Genomic DNA, 14,304 nt, shown 5'->3' with positions numbered 1-14,304 from the left:
AGTGGGAGCCCATTGGCAGGACTCCCTCCCGCTTTGCTGAGTGTTTTCTTTCTGCTCTCCCCACCCTTCAAAGTGTCCTAATTATCTTTCAGTCATGACACAAGAACCTGGATTTAGCTGAACTAAGGGGCAAAACTTCTGCATCATTTAGGTGGCCCATGTGGGGACAAGAGGAAGGTTGAGTAAAGTGTGGACCAAAAATAACGTTTTCCCTTTTATTTCTAAGCTTTTTTGTCCTTGGACTTCTTCTGAGGGTAAGGGAAACTGTGCCTGCCACCATTCACATCACTCTCGGGGGGGGTTGGGAATGGCAATGTCGGTCCATCTCAGCCTTTCTATGGCATTTTTCTTCTTTTTTTGGGGATGGAAGGCAAGCAGTGGATATGGCCTGAAGGTCCCATGTGGCAGACTGGCCAGCATTCCCCACCGCATGTCCATGGAGTCTTCCCTTCCCCTAGCTGAGAAGGCCAGCTCCCTCTGACAGTAATTAAGTTTTTCTCCCTGTTGGAGGAAACTGTTTGCTTAAGAATAAGTGGTTATTGTCCCAAGCATCTTTCCAACCCTGCATTTTAAGCTGTTGTTTTTGTTTGTTTGTTTATTTATTTTTTGCTACCCAGTTAGCAGTTAACACAGCCCTGCACTTTAAGTGTTTTTTCTTTCCTCCACTAACTAAGGTCAGTAGTTAACTTTAAAGTGAGAGTTTTTTCCATGTAGAAAACATTTTACTAGGCCAGGACCCCAGTTATCACTGTTTATATTTTCTGTAAACAGTGATATTGTCTTTGTGAGATTGGTCTTAAGCTGTAGCCAATCTGGTGTGCTTTGCATGTCTTTCAGTATGGTCAGCAGCAAACTTTGCTGCAGGCCTCCATCTTGTTCGATGTCTTTGGGAAGTTCTGTAACCATGTGGTAGTACTTTCTTTAGGCCTCCACTATTTTACAGTGACAGCTCAGGTTCAGTCCTGGCTTAGGGAGCGTTCTTTCTGGTTTGGTGTCTGGCTGACTGTTGCCATTTTTTGATTCTCTTCCTCTCTACAAACCACCTTGGATTTTCCTCTCTCTCTAAGTCTTTAGCAAAGTTTAGAAGCCAGAAATATTGGCGACTTGGTACAGCTAAAGTTGGGTAATAGGGGTCTGAAAAAAATTTCTTAAAGAACACTCAGCTTAATTAAAAGTGGATATCCAAATTGCAGGTATATTTAAAAGGCTTTTATGTTTTTCTCTTCTTGGGTCTTGTTTTGCGGTTAAAGTATTTTCTGCATCACCTGAATTATTTTTCCCCATTTAGCCTCGCCACTCTTACTGCATGCATGAAAGGGAGAGACCTCTGTTTTCCTCATAGAACCCCAGGAATTAAAAGCAGATAAATCCCTCTAAAAATCTGTTTTTGTCTTTCAGCGATCCCTGTTTATTAGGCCCTAGAAACCATGTTTTTCTAGTCTTGCTCTTAAAGCGCTCCACCCAGAGGCCAGTAATCCAATTAGTAAATGGGCAAATGAAAAATCTTCTAGCTATTGGAGTTTTCTCTGCTGGTCTGTGTAGTTATATATGTATTGTGTGTGTGATGTCTATGAAAAAAGAGCTCTAATTAATTCACTTAAAGAAGGAAATCTGTAAAGGGAAAATAAAAATTGTGATACCTTGTAGTTCACATGATTTTAATATTTGAGAAATAAAAGCAGCCATAAAGATTATTGGTAAAATGCAGATATCATCAAAATTTAAAGTTTTTGCCTAGGTAGAAGGATTATTTTGAATTAGATAAGATAAAAGTGAGCCAGGCGCGGTGGCTCACACCTGTAATCCGAGCACTTTGGGAGGCTGAGGGGGGTGGATCACGAGGTCAAGAGATCGAGACCATCCTGGTCAACATGGTGAAACCCCGTCTCTACTAAAAATACAAAAATTAGCTGGGCATGGTGGCTCGCGCCTGTAGTCCCCGCTGCTGAGGAGGCTGAGGCAGGAGAATTGCCTAAACCCAGGAGGCGGAGGTTGCGGTGAGCCGAGATCGCGCCGTTGCACTCCAGCCTGGGTAAGGAGCGAAACTCCGTCTCAAAAAAAAAAAAAGAAAAAACAAAACAAAACAAAATGATAAAGGTCAAAGTTCAAACAAGCTATTGAAGGATTATGAAAATTAATCTTACCAAAGAAATTCCTTGTGTGAAGATATTGGCTAAATGCAAAAGGGTATGATATGGCTTTTCTGTAAATAGGGCATTGAAATAAAAGCACAACAAGCTACTCTTAAGGCAGTAATCTGCTCTTTGGCAAAATTTGTAAAGGGCTAGAAAAGGTTTTTGCTTTTTAAAATTTCTGAGTCATCATTTTAGCAAAGTAAATAACTTATGGCAATCTGGAATTCTATTTCATAACATAGAATGTTTTAAAACTCTAACACATTTAACAGGTCTCCCAAAGCAAACTTCAGCTTCAAAGTTGTCTTTCCTGACACCTGGCTTTCGGATGCTATAGAGAGAACCTGAAGCATCTGAAATAAAAATAAGCAGGGTTATTTGACAAGTTTAGGTACGTGGGAATGCCAAAATGATGTTTAATCTTCTTTAGGCTATATTACAGGGAAATATTAATATATGTTCCAAAACTGTAGGGGATTTCTAAAGTTCTAATGTCTGATTATATGCTATCAATCACAATTATAGTTGTTATATTAAGCTATTGTAAACCCCTGAGATAACCAAATGTCTTCATCAATTGTGTTTCTAACTGTAACTAACTTGGATATGTTGTTATTTAGAGACAATTGTCTTGTTTTGATCCTCTTCATAAGATGGTTTATAATCAACTATAGAACTTTGACATGTTCTTTCAGATGCAAGTTTCTGATACCTTTGGAGGCTGTGACATTGGAATAAAGGAAAATTGTACAGGACTCATAAAGACCTGAAGTGTTTATGAATATCAAGTGAAACAAGAGTTACCTGAATGGACTGAACTAATAGAAAATCAGATTAATCTTTTTGACGTTTGCTTGCAAAATTGCTGATCTTTGTTTTGTTTTTCAGAGTCAAAGAAACTTATCTTGATCTATTTGTGGCCTTTAATAACTGAGTAAGCCACATTCCTGTGAACAAAATTTGGAGCATATTTGTCTCGCTGTCTGGCTTCTCCAGAATTTGTAAATAGTTGTGAGTATTCTTAACTTATGACAATATAGTTATTTGCCTCAGTGCAATAAGAATCCATTTTCTTTTGCAACAAGATGCAAAAGAAAATTGGAGAAGCTGGTTGTCTACCAAGTCTTTGACTGGAAGGGTATGCTTCTCTTTAAGGAGTCAAGCTTGACCACCAGAGTCGATAAAAGCCTCTTGGTAAAACTGGCCTCATACCGTCTATACCATCCCTGTACAGGTTTCCTAACCTGCAGTGGATAAAGACTGTCACTTTCTAACAGGTCCAGGAACCCCATTTTCTTGGGACCTCAAGAAGAGAGGAGTTTCCCCAACTCACAGGAATTCAAAGGTACAAAACCATAGCTCGGTTCAGCTTTAGAAAGTCCTATCTGAGATACTTTGCGAAACAGAGTTCCATCAAAGCCAATCTAAAAGACTTCTGTAAAATTAATTATTCTTGTGGCACTTTATGCAAATATCAGCCAAGTATAAGACTGAAATCTATTTGTCAAACAACTCAGTCATATCATGATTTGTTTTTAACAAAAATGAGAACTGGAGAGACGGAAATTATGTTTTAAAACTTATCACACATTTGTGATTAAATTCTAGACTTGTTAGTTCTTTTTAAGTGTTTGCCTACATTTCAGGCTAACCCTGATTATTCCTGTAAACCAACCAGCAATCTCCAACTCCAGCTCAGAAAGAACAAAAGAGGATGGGTAATGTAAACATCTGGATCAATATTCTAGTTCTGAGCAATTATCCTGCAGATCCTGCGAGGTGATGGGAAAAAACAGGATGCCCATCACCCAGAGGTTTCCTTTTTGGGAAAGTAAGACCAAGGGAGCTAACCAAAGCCAAGTCCCATACACCCAAATCTTGGCAAGCATAACTATAGCCACCAGTTATCTGGGCATGTCACAAGACATCTTTTTCTGTCTCTGTTGGAGGAGGACTCCATTCCACAGCTTCATTTTAGCATTTGGCTTATAATAAGGAGTCCACGTGCCCCCTCAAAATATATTTTTTGTTCCAAACTCAATTTTAAGCTTCAGGTAGCAGCCTCATGAAAGAAAACTGGATCTGAGGGATCCAGAGGCAGATGATAACAGAAGTTAAAAGGTACAGTGAAGGTGAGCCTGATTCCTGCTGATTAAGTCAAGCTTCCCATTTCTTGGATAAAGCCATGCTAGTATTTATAGCATAAACGAGGTGTAGGGAATTCTAAGTCTACTGACAGCAGGGGAGATATGGTGTACAAAGTCCCCTGGCCACCATTAACATGGGGGAAAGGCTTTTTGATACCATGGACGGCACCCTGTTGCACTTGCTGGGACTCAGGGGATGTAAGAATGGAAGAAAGAAAGAGAAATGCCTCGCTTTCTCTCCCTCACACACCCTTGGTGTCTGCTATAAAGGGAAGGAAACCTGGGATGCCTCATTCTCATCTTTCTAAGTCAGTAACCATTCATCACCAGTCTGTACCCTAAAAATGCATCCTGAAACCCTGGGACTCCGTTGAAAGCAATGCCTCCTTTTTTCTTTTTCTTCCTCTCTCCTCTCTTTAAAGAAGTAATTTTGTCTCCATACTACTGGACACTCCCTTGGATACATCCTCCAAACCGGGAAAAGTTAATTTTCCAAATTTTAAACTGGTTAATTTAGGATTGGGCTTGGGGGAAGGAAATCCAGAAGTCTGAAATGCCAGCAAAAGGTAAACTTTTTTTTACCAGCGGGGACTTTTCCTCCCTCTTCCTGTGCAAATTGGTAAAAGACCTTGGAATTTTTGAGCTGTCCTTACCCCACCTTGTTTCATTTTGATACGTGTTTTCTAATAACCCAGTTTGCCTTTTCTTACCTTCAAGCTGTCAAGCTTCAAGCCATCATGCAACCAGACCCTCTGAATATAGCCCTTCTTCAGGGTACCCTTAGATCAGCCTCTGAGTGAGCTCTGACTGCCATTTCCCCAAAATAGTGCCCCCACTCCGTCAGCAGGAAGCAGTTAAGATTGGTCTTCCTCTTTATCCTTATCCTTACTGTAATGGTAGTTAGATATATTTCTTTAGAGGGCGGAATGATAGATTCAGGAAACAGATAAGGGGCATCCCTGGAGAATCTCCCACCTCCCCCTACAAGGATTTACATCAGATGCTTTTATGCAGGTGAGGGATCCTGCCCAGGGTCTTGTCAGCACATGCCAGCGATGGACGGGGGACCCACCTGCACACTGGGAGGATGGGGTAGAGTGATGGAAAGTTCATGCCTTGTGCAGTGAGGAGCCTGCCCTCTTCAGTTCATGCATGGTGGCCTGGTCTTCAATCGGTGAGGCAGGAGCCCATTAGCAGGCCTCCCTCTTGCTTTATTTTATTGTTTTTTTTCTTTTCTTTTCTTTTTTTCCTTTTTGCCCAATAAATTCTGCTCTTCTCACCCTTCAATGTGTCCACTTGCCTAATGTTTGCTGGTTGTGTCTGAACTAAGGAGTAAAAATTCTACATCAACACTATGCAGAATGGTGAACAATTTAAAGCATACATTTATTTCTGGAATATTCCATTTAATATTTTAGGACAACAGTAGATCTTGGATAACTGAAATCTTGCAAAGCAAAACCTCAAATAAGAGGGGATTACTGTATATAGGAGGTGGTTGGCTAAGTTGTATTTTTAGTACTGAAGATCAAAATCAGATTAACTCAGTGAAAGGTCCTATTTTATTTGCAGAACAAAGGAATAATATTATGCATTTTCTCATTAATTGACAGTTTAAAGACAAAGAATTTCTCAGCTTAATATGCTTCTTTACTTTAGACATCCTTAATTAATTCTAGAATTTGCCCATTTCTGACATAATTCTTAAAGCAAACAAACACTTCATTCCACAACTAACCCCATGGCAAGGCTATGACTTACTTTAAGAATCTAGTAGGAAAAAACTGTTGGAGCACGGACGTAACACAGCAGCCATACACAGGAGGGAGGGGCCAGGTACAGCTGTGGTGGCATGCTTGCCATTCTGTCTCAGGCATAGAAATGGCTTTAGAAACATCCAATAACTTACTTAGCAAGGCAATCTATTTTTTTGGGTGGGAAAATAATGTTTAAGTAACTTGGCTAGAGTTTCCCAGGTAGTAAAAGCTGAAAGAATTGGCATTCCAACCCAGAAAAGATGGCTCCAAGACCACACTCATGTTTAAACTTTATTACCTCCTCATACCATATATATATATTTATATATACACATGTATATAGTGTGTGTGTGTGTGTGTGTGTGTGTGTGTGTGTGTGTGTGTTTATGCATAATGAAGCCACTGGCTTTATGTTTGGATGGCATGCAATGAGGAAGCTTCCCTGAGACTTAAACAATTGAGACTCATGCCATGTGGTGAAACAACAGTTGATGAAATCAAAAGTTTAATATCTTGGAAATTATTGGCAGAAATTGTAGCTCTAGTGGAAGAAGTTGGGAAATAGAATCTTTTCACTATGTATTGGCTGCTATAAGTTCTATTTTTCAAGGTATTACAGAGCAGGAAAGAGAGAAAGAGAGAGGCAGAGAAGAGGAAAAATAGTGAGAGAGGGGAAGAGGGAGAGCAGCGCAGGAAGAACTGATCACCCTGCAAGCAGGAAGGAAAAGAAATACAGAGGTCCAAAAATCTGTTGCTATATGTGGCAGAAAAAACATTTTCTTGTGTAGCCCAAATATTAAGGCATGGGTCTGAGAAAAAAGCCTTGAGTGGCAAAGACTCAGTTAAACCTTTCAGTTGGTTATAACAAATCAAGGCAGAATCATACTAAGGATGATGATGTTCTCACCTCTTGCTCGAAGTAGTCCAATGCAGTCTGTAGTTTGTGCAAAGAAAGACCTGGAAGCAAGAATTTTTAAAAGTACCAAAAATTTGAAAACTTTGTTGAAAGAATTTAGGCTGTGATTATACACACAGACTGACTGGGATACATTAATTTCCCTGGTTCTAAGAAAAATATTTTTCCCACATTTTAAAATTTATGAAATAATAGGTGAATATCAGAGTATCAGGGTATAATTTTTTTCATTTGTTTTTTAATAATACATAAAGTATTACAATAATAATTTTTACAACAGATTATAGGGCAAAATTTTCGAAGGAAAGTGTATAAAAAATAAAGCAAAATAAGAACAAAGGCATAAAAACAAAAACAAAAATAACTCTTTGACTGATTTGACTGTTAGTCTTTGGGTCTCCAGTGTTTCTCAAGCAGGAATCAGGCCGGAAAGCTGTGTGGTGCTCCAACACCCGCATGGCTCCCTGGTCCAGCGGAATGATGGAAAAGAAAGACTTTCCCACAGGACAGAGAGCCGGCCTCTCTGCCAGTAAGATGAATCAGAGCCTCATTGAGCAACATTGGGCAATTGCTCCTCACCCAACAGAAGGCATTTGCTGCTGAGACATGAGACTTGTTCTAGGTCAGAGTTGCAAAAAGGACAGTGTTGAGTAGCATACATGAAGAGGGTAACATTTTTTTTCTTTCCTCAATACAATCCTCTATGGCATTTACTATCTTCCCACATTTAGTATTGTAGAAGAGAAGCCTAATGCTAATTTATTAATTCTTTTTATTTGCAGATAGTTGTGTTTTCTGTAAATCATGTTATAGACATTTTTACATTGGTTTTTCTTATTTTCAAAAAATCAGAAATTTTACCAAGGCATGTCTGGATGTCAATCTTTTTTTGACTATTTGTTTTCCTCTTCAAGAACTTTCTTCAGATTGAGAGTGTCTTTTCTATGAATGCTATGACTATAGCTGTTGGTTGTCTTCCCTTCTAGTTAGGTACAAGCAGACACACACACACACACACGCACACGCATGCACGCACACGCACACGCGCACATGCACGCACGCACACGCACACACGCACGCACGCACACACGCGCACAGGCACGCACACACGCATGCACACGCACGCACGCGCACATGCACGCACACGCACACGCACACATGCACGCGCACACACGCACGCACACACGCACACACATACACACGTTACAGGCACAGGCACACAGACATGAACCAGACACATATACACAGATGAGTTTTTTTCTCTGGGATCTATAGCTTATATCAATAGCTTGTCGTTTTTCACTTTGTCTTCATCTGATAAAAGCTGAGAGAAACTTTCCTCTAAACAACAAATTCCATTTCCTTCCTGTTCAGTATCATTGATTCCAGCTTTTGAAATTTGAATAATCATATTTTCCATCTGAAAGCAATCATTTGTCATTTCTGATTGTTCTGATGTTCTCACTAGATAGCCACTTTTCTTTCTTTAATCTGCTAAAGAACATGACTATGAAACAGATTTTTGGAAATATTCTTTTTTTCTCTCATGGAATGTGTCTACAGTTTAATACAGTAACATTTAGATTGACCTGTTACTCCTCACAATGTTTTTTTTTTTTTTTTTGCAAATTTTTCTATCTTAAGAGCTAGTTCTCTGTTGTCATTTTTGTCCAGTCATAAGATTTGTTTTTGTTTTTTAAATTTCCCAAGATTACAAAAGTTGCTTTTAAAATGTATATTCCTTATAATGCAGCCAAAAAGAAAAAGAGAATGAGATCATGTCCTTTGCAGGGTCACAGATGAAACTGGAGTAGCAAAGTAACACAGGAACAAAAAACCAAATACCGCATGTTCTCACTTACAAGTGGGAGCTAAATGATGAGAACACCAGGGACACATAGAGAGGAGCAACACGCACTGGGGCCTTTCGGAAGGTGGAGGGTATGAGGAGGGAGAGAATCAGAATAAATAATTACTAGGTACTATGCTTAATACCTGGGTGATGAAATTATCTGTACAATAAACCCTCATCAAATAAGCTTTCCTATGTAACAAACTTGCACTAGTAGCCCTGAACTTACGAGTTTTAAAATATATTTTTAAAAAAGAAAAACACACAAATAAAATATAATAAATAAAATATGTATTCCTAAATATTTCCAGTGGCTTTATTTGGATGGGTCAGGCAGTTGAGTCTGAAGTGGGATTTTGTGTCATAGCCACACTGATGTCACCTTCTACTTCATGTATGCAGCTGGCAGCAGATTATAATTGTTCACCAGACGTTTTGTTTGCTTGGAGGGAGATTATTCAAAAACATAAGAGAAAAACACATGCTTATGTCTGTTTATATAATCAGCTTGTTATCACTTTGTGGACTAAGGACCAATTTGCCATGTTCCTGGACAGAGTAGGTTCCACTTTTATAAGCTTCCACACAGCGTCTTTAAGCTTTTCTCAAGAAAGTCATGAGCTTTTTGAAGGCAGAGATGTTGTCTCATCTAGTGTCGAAGCACAAAGTTTACACTTGTGTTCAATTTTTAGGACTGATTGTAAGAATGAAAGAATGAATGAAGATGCAAGCCAAGCAGTCAATTAATGAGTTCTCCTGTAACCACTATGCTGGGAAAGTCCTACTGTCCCTAGCCTGCCTCACTGTGCCAGCTCCCTGGGACAGCTGTGGTGGGTGCACTCTGTGCCAATTTTATGCTATGCTTGGGGAGTGTCTCAGGGAATGGCAGACGTGTGGCACCCAGGGAGATATACATGTGGTCTCCTTTTATCCAAGTCTTACATATCCCTGATGCTGCACTTCATCTCTCCTTGAAACTCTCTCCAGCTCTAACCATTTTTCTCTGCCTCCATCTTCTCTGTCCGGCCCAAGGGATGCAGAAATCATCAGATCAGTGCATACAATAATTTGTTTAAATTCCAACTTTTAAATAAGGGGTTATGTGACTTTGGCCAAGCCGTTCACTTTTATTCTGAGTTTCAGTTTCTTTATATACAGGACCAATTTGCCATGTTCCTGCACAGAGTATGTTCCACTTTCATAAGCTTCCACGCAGCGTCTTCAGACTTTTCTGTTCCCAGCACTGGAACAGATGAACTTTCAGGTATTTTTGAGTTTCTTTAGTCAATTATCAGTGTCAGCTCCTGCCCACAGGTCAGGTTCCCAGCTAATGTTGGCTTCCAGGTGGGCACCCCACTGCCTCTGCCCACTTTTCTTCCTTCACTCTCCAGAGCAGCCCATACTGCTGGAAGTGGGGCTCTCTCCTTAAAACTCACAGCGTATCTATACTGCTCTGAGGTGGAGATATCAATCCCCTTTCTAGGTAAGACAATTGGAGTTCAGGCAGGTGAAATCACTAGCATAAATGATATGGCAGTTAACTGTCAGGACCAGAATTAGATTTTAGGCCAATCTGAAACCATGATCTCCTGCCCTTTTGTATTTTATTTTGCTCAGAATAGAAATTCAGAAAGGTTGAATCAAACATGGTTTTTATCAATTTAGAAGTTAGTTCACAGTTCTGCGTTGTTCTTTTCTCCTTATGTGTTGGGTCCTATGCAGAGAACACAGGCTGCCTTGGTATAAGTTAATAAAAGGACATTTCAGTGCTATCTGATGCTGGCCCCCAGACCCTGGCTTGGAGTTGAATAAGGGTGACAGTTGTTAGCTCTCCACACAGAGGTAAATGGGCAATGCCCTGGCTACCTGTGATGTCTGCAGCAGTGCCGAGTCTATCTTGCAGGTCAGTGGTCAGTGGTGGAAAAGGACTCCTGCTTGCTTGATGTCAGAGCTACCACATGAGACAGGCTGCACCAGTTCTGACATCAAACTGCCTCGAGAGAATGTACACAAGACGGGGTGTGGGCCTGACCCCACTCTTAAGTCATTGACTAATTTTTTAATTGGCCATGCCACTCTTTCTAAATCTAACCATAACATTTAGAAACAACATTGGTTTCAAAATTCAACCTGCTACACTAGAACCAAGTTAGATCTTATTGCTTGTGACTAGGGGCCTAGAGACTGCAACGAACAAAGCAAAGAGGTGGTTGGCGTCCAAAGGGAAAAGTCCCTCATTTCAAGGCAACATCTGCTTGAAGGACCTGGTGCCCCAGAGAATACTTTACCAGAAGGCCATTAAAGATACAAATGGTTTCTAAACTCCAACTTATTTTATGTTTCAATTCAGCAAGCAGAGTCATCATTTTTTTGGGGGGGGGGGCCTATTCAACAACATGAGTCAGGGAGGTAGGTAAACATGAAATTGGCAAATGATAACTCTAAAAACTAACCCTATATAATAAAGCCAAATTTAAACCTTTACAGATGTTCTTATACTTGTGTGTTGGTTCATTCAAAATAGAGATTTCTTTTTTGATTTTTAAATAAATACTAGTTTCATTCCCATGACAGTTTTATTAAATATAAAGAATGTTTTCCTGTGCATCTTCCACAGGACAATAAACAAATTGAAGTGCAAAGTCATTCCACTCTGAGAAGGGAAATTTTAAAATACATTTTAGAATCCAGGATCTTTTGCACTGCATGTGAATTAACTATTTTTAACCTAAACACAAGACTTATATTTAGAGACTGAAATCAGCTGATACAGCCTTATTTATGGTCTGACCCAACTGAGAGATGAAATCCACTGTGATCATGGACTCAGACACATAAATTCAAACTTAGTCTCTAAATATAAGGGGCTCCTGATGACTAAAGGTAACATTTGTTGGAGTATTCAGACTTAACAAAAGAGTGTCCTTTTTTGACTCTTTCAGATTGCATTTTTTTAATTGAATTTTTTTAATTAGGCAGCTAAATTCCATTTAAAATGATTTTGTGTCTTGTCTTGATTACTAATGGGAGCTTAGAAATCATATTGAAAACTTCACTAAGTTCTTCATTCACATTTCACCAATGTGAATTGACTCAATTGACTTTCATATGTATTTTGCAAACTTAGATTAATTTTATCAGAACGTCTTTGGTAAAAATTATTTATATGTTTTTATTTCTTTGGAAAAGATAATGTATCAGTCAACCTAGTGTGGTAAAATCAACTGTGGTTTTCTCTGTAGAGTGATGGTCCATTCTCTTCTTTATTCTCTTGTAAGCAGGAGAGGTCAGATACTTTCCCAGCCATAAGGATTCGGAATTACTCATCTGAATGAGAGGACATAGTTTCAAACTTGCTTTTGAAGCTAGTAAATATCATCCTAGTCTAAATTAGTTCTGTCTAGAGGTAATTAAATGAATGACATGTCTTATAACTGGATTTTACCTTGTTTTCTAGTGAAAGTGCCGCTACACTGTGCATGGAGGAGATTGTGCAAATCCAGATATCTGACTTTTGACTGACTTGGTTCTTTGGAATAGTGACCTGACGGGAGGTGACATCACTGGTGTTCTTCATAGGGTGACTGAGGATCCAAGTAATTCTGATTACTTGGCCCACTTTTTCTAGCCAATATTTTACATAGCTGGGGTCCCAGGCGAGCTACTTATAGCGAGCAACTTCTCCTTCAGATTTTACACCAATTACTTTTCCATTCTGCACAATGATTTATTCAATCGGTTTATTCTACATCTAGGTGCCTCTATAAATAGCACTTAGCCTTGCAAACAGCTGTGTGACAGTTCTCCAAGGCCACAGAGTGGATAAAGGGACGGAATTTTGCCATATCTTGAAAAGATTCACTGGCATGTTTAATTCCATTAATGGTTTCACAACATGGTTGATCTAAGTAGTCGTCAGTTCTCTAAAGCGCAAGAGCGCGACCAGTAAAATCCATGACATCTTGGCCCAAATCAAATTTCTTCTACACCTCTCACATTGGGTTTCCTTAGGATCAATTCCCTCAAAAGTTCTTGGATCTTTTCCATCTAAATTGGCAACATACACTAGAGATTTCCTGAAGCGACATTAATTTTTAAACAGTCCCATTAAGCTAGAGGCCAGGGCTTCTGCCTCAGTGGAAGAATCCTTGTAGATTTGTCCACCCCTGTAGACAAAACTCCCTTTAGTCACTAAAATCCAGATAGTGAGTTACCTTTCTATAAAGCAGCATCTTAACCAGCTGACCATTAGCTATAAGGAACTTGGGAATCAGGTCAACACTACAGTCTCTTCCTCTCCCCACTGATGCTGGTGGTAATCCTGGTATTTTAAATCTTTTGTATAAATCTTCCAGTCGTGTCATGGAGGCACTCTCTCTTCCATAGTAAGGGTTTCAATTCATATGAAGAACTTTCTTTCCCTTCACTAACATTATACCTGAAAGGATACATTCCATCAGGCTGATGCCCAGCACAATCATCTTGTACTCTTCATTCATCTTGGGGCAGGCATGAACGCAGGACCCGAGAAAGGAGAAGGCACCCGGACTCTGTAACCACCCCTCAAGGCTGTGAGGTGCTCTCTGGCATGAGGGAAAAGTGAAGAGTACCTCTCCTCTTTTTAAGGAAAGGTTATTTCTAGTTAAGTTAATACTATGGATCTTCAATTTTATGAAAATTGTGTAATTTAAAAATATCATCTTCAATGCTTTGACTTCATTTTCCTAAGTATGTATTTCCCCTGCTTGAGAATGGCTTAAATGTATTATTTTATTTACACGGTTTGAAGGATACTGGATTTAACATTATCAACATGTAAATCACTGCTCTGCCATTTACTCAGTTAAGTGAAATGGGAATAACAATGTCTACCACGTGAAACTGCAGAAAGGGTTACTGATATGATGGACAGGAGATCCCTCTCGCACACAACGTCTGGTGGACAGCTGTCTTCCATAAATATGTGGTAAACTGGAAAATCAAGTCATGCAATCTTTGATTTATTTTTACAAAGAATATGAAACAAGGCAGCATAATTAATGATAGAGGCAGGGCTTGTACCCAGCCCCTCTGTTGTTTCAACCACCCTTTCAGGCCCAAAGGTACAAAGCTAAAACATAAAAAGTAAAAGTAAATAAAATGGATAACACACAAACTTTTTTTCCTTCTTCTTTAAACATATTCCTGTTTGGTCACACATTTATTCTGATCCAAGTTTCTCTGCAGAGAGTCGTTGTCTGCTGTTTATTGTGCATATGGACAGTTAAAAATGAATTTAAAATTCTCAGCTCTTGCAAACCAACTGCAAAGACAAAGAATGACAGCCAAATGGGGAGGATAGGTGTCCCATGAGAACATCTCACAGAATCGCTAACCAATATGCCCTATTGATGTTGTTTCTAAGCTGAGCTCCACTGCCATTTGCTATTTATTTTGGCAAGCAGTGAAACCATCAAGAATGTGCTGATTCATCGCCCCTTTGATAGGAGATCATGGG

The 14,304-nt window shown here is 39.4% G+C and overlaps 1 pseudogene; it reads right to left on the bottom strand.

The window, feature by feature from the left end:
- Positions 1–12,568: 12,568 nt before the first annotated feature.
- On the bottom strand, positions 12,569–13,306 carry LOC116527435 (annotated as a pseudogene).
- Positions 13,307–14,304: the final 998 nt, after the last annotated feature.

This window comes from Sapajus apella, unplaced genomic scaffold (assembly GCF_009761245.1).
Source record: "Sapajus apella isolate SASKATOON/1434 unplaced genomic scaffold, GSC_monkey_1.0 scaffold54, whole genome shotgun sequence".
NCBI lineage: Eukaryota > Metazoa > Chordata > Mammalia > Primates > Cebidae > Sapajus > Sapajus apella.
This window is presented reverse-complemented; position numbering and strand designations above follow the sequence as displayed.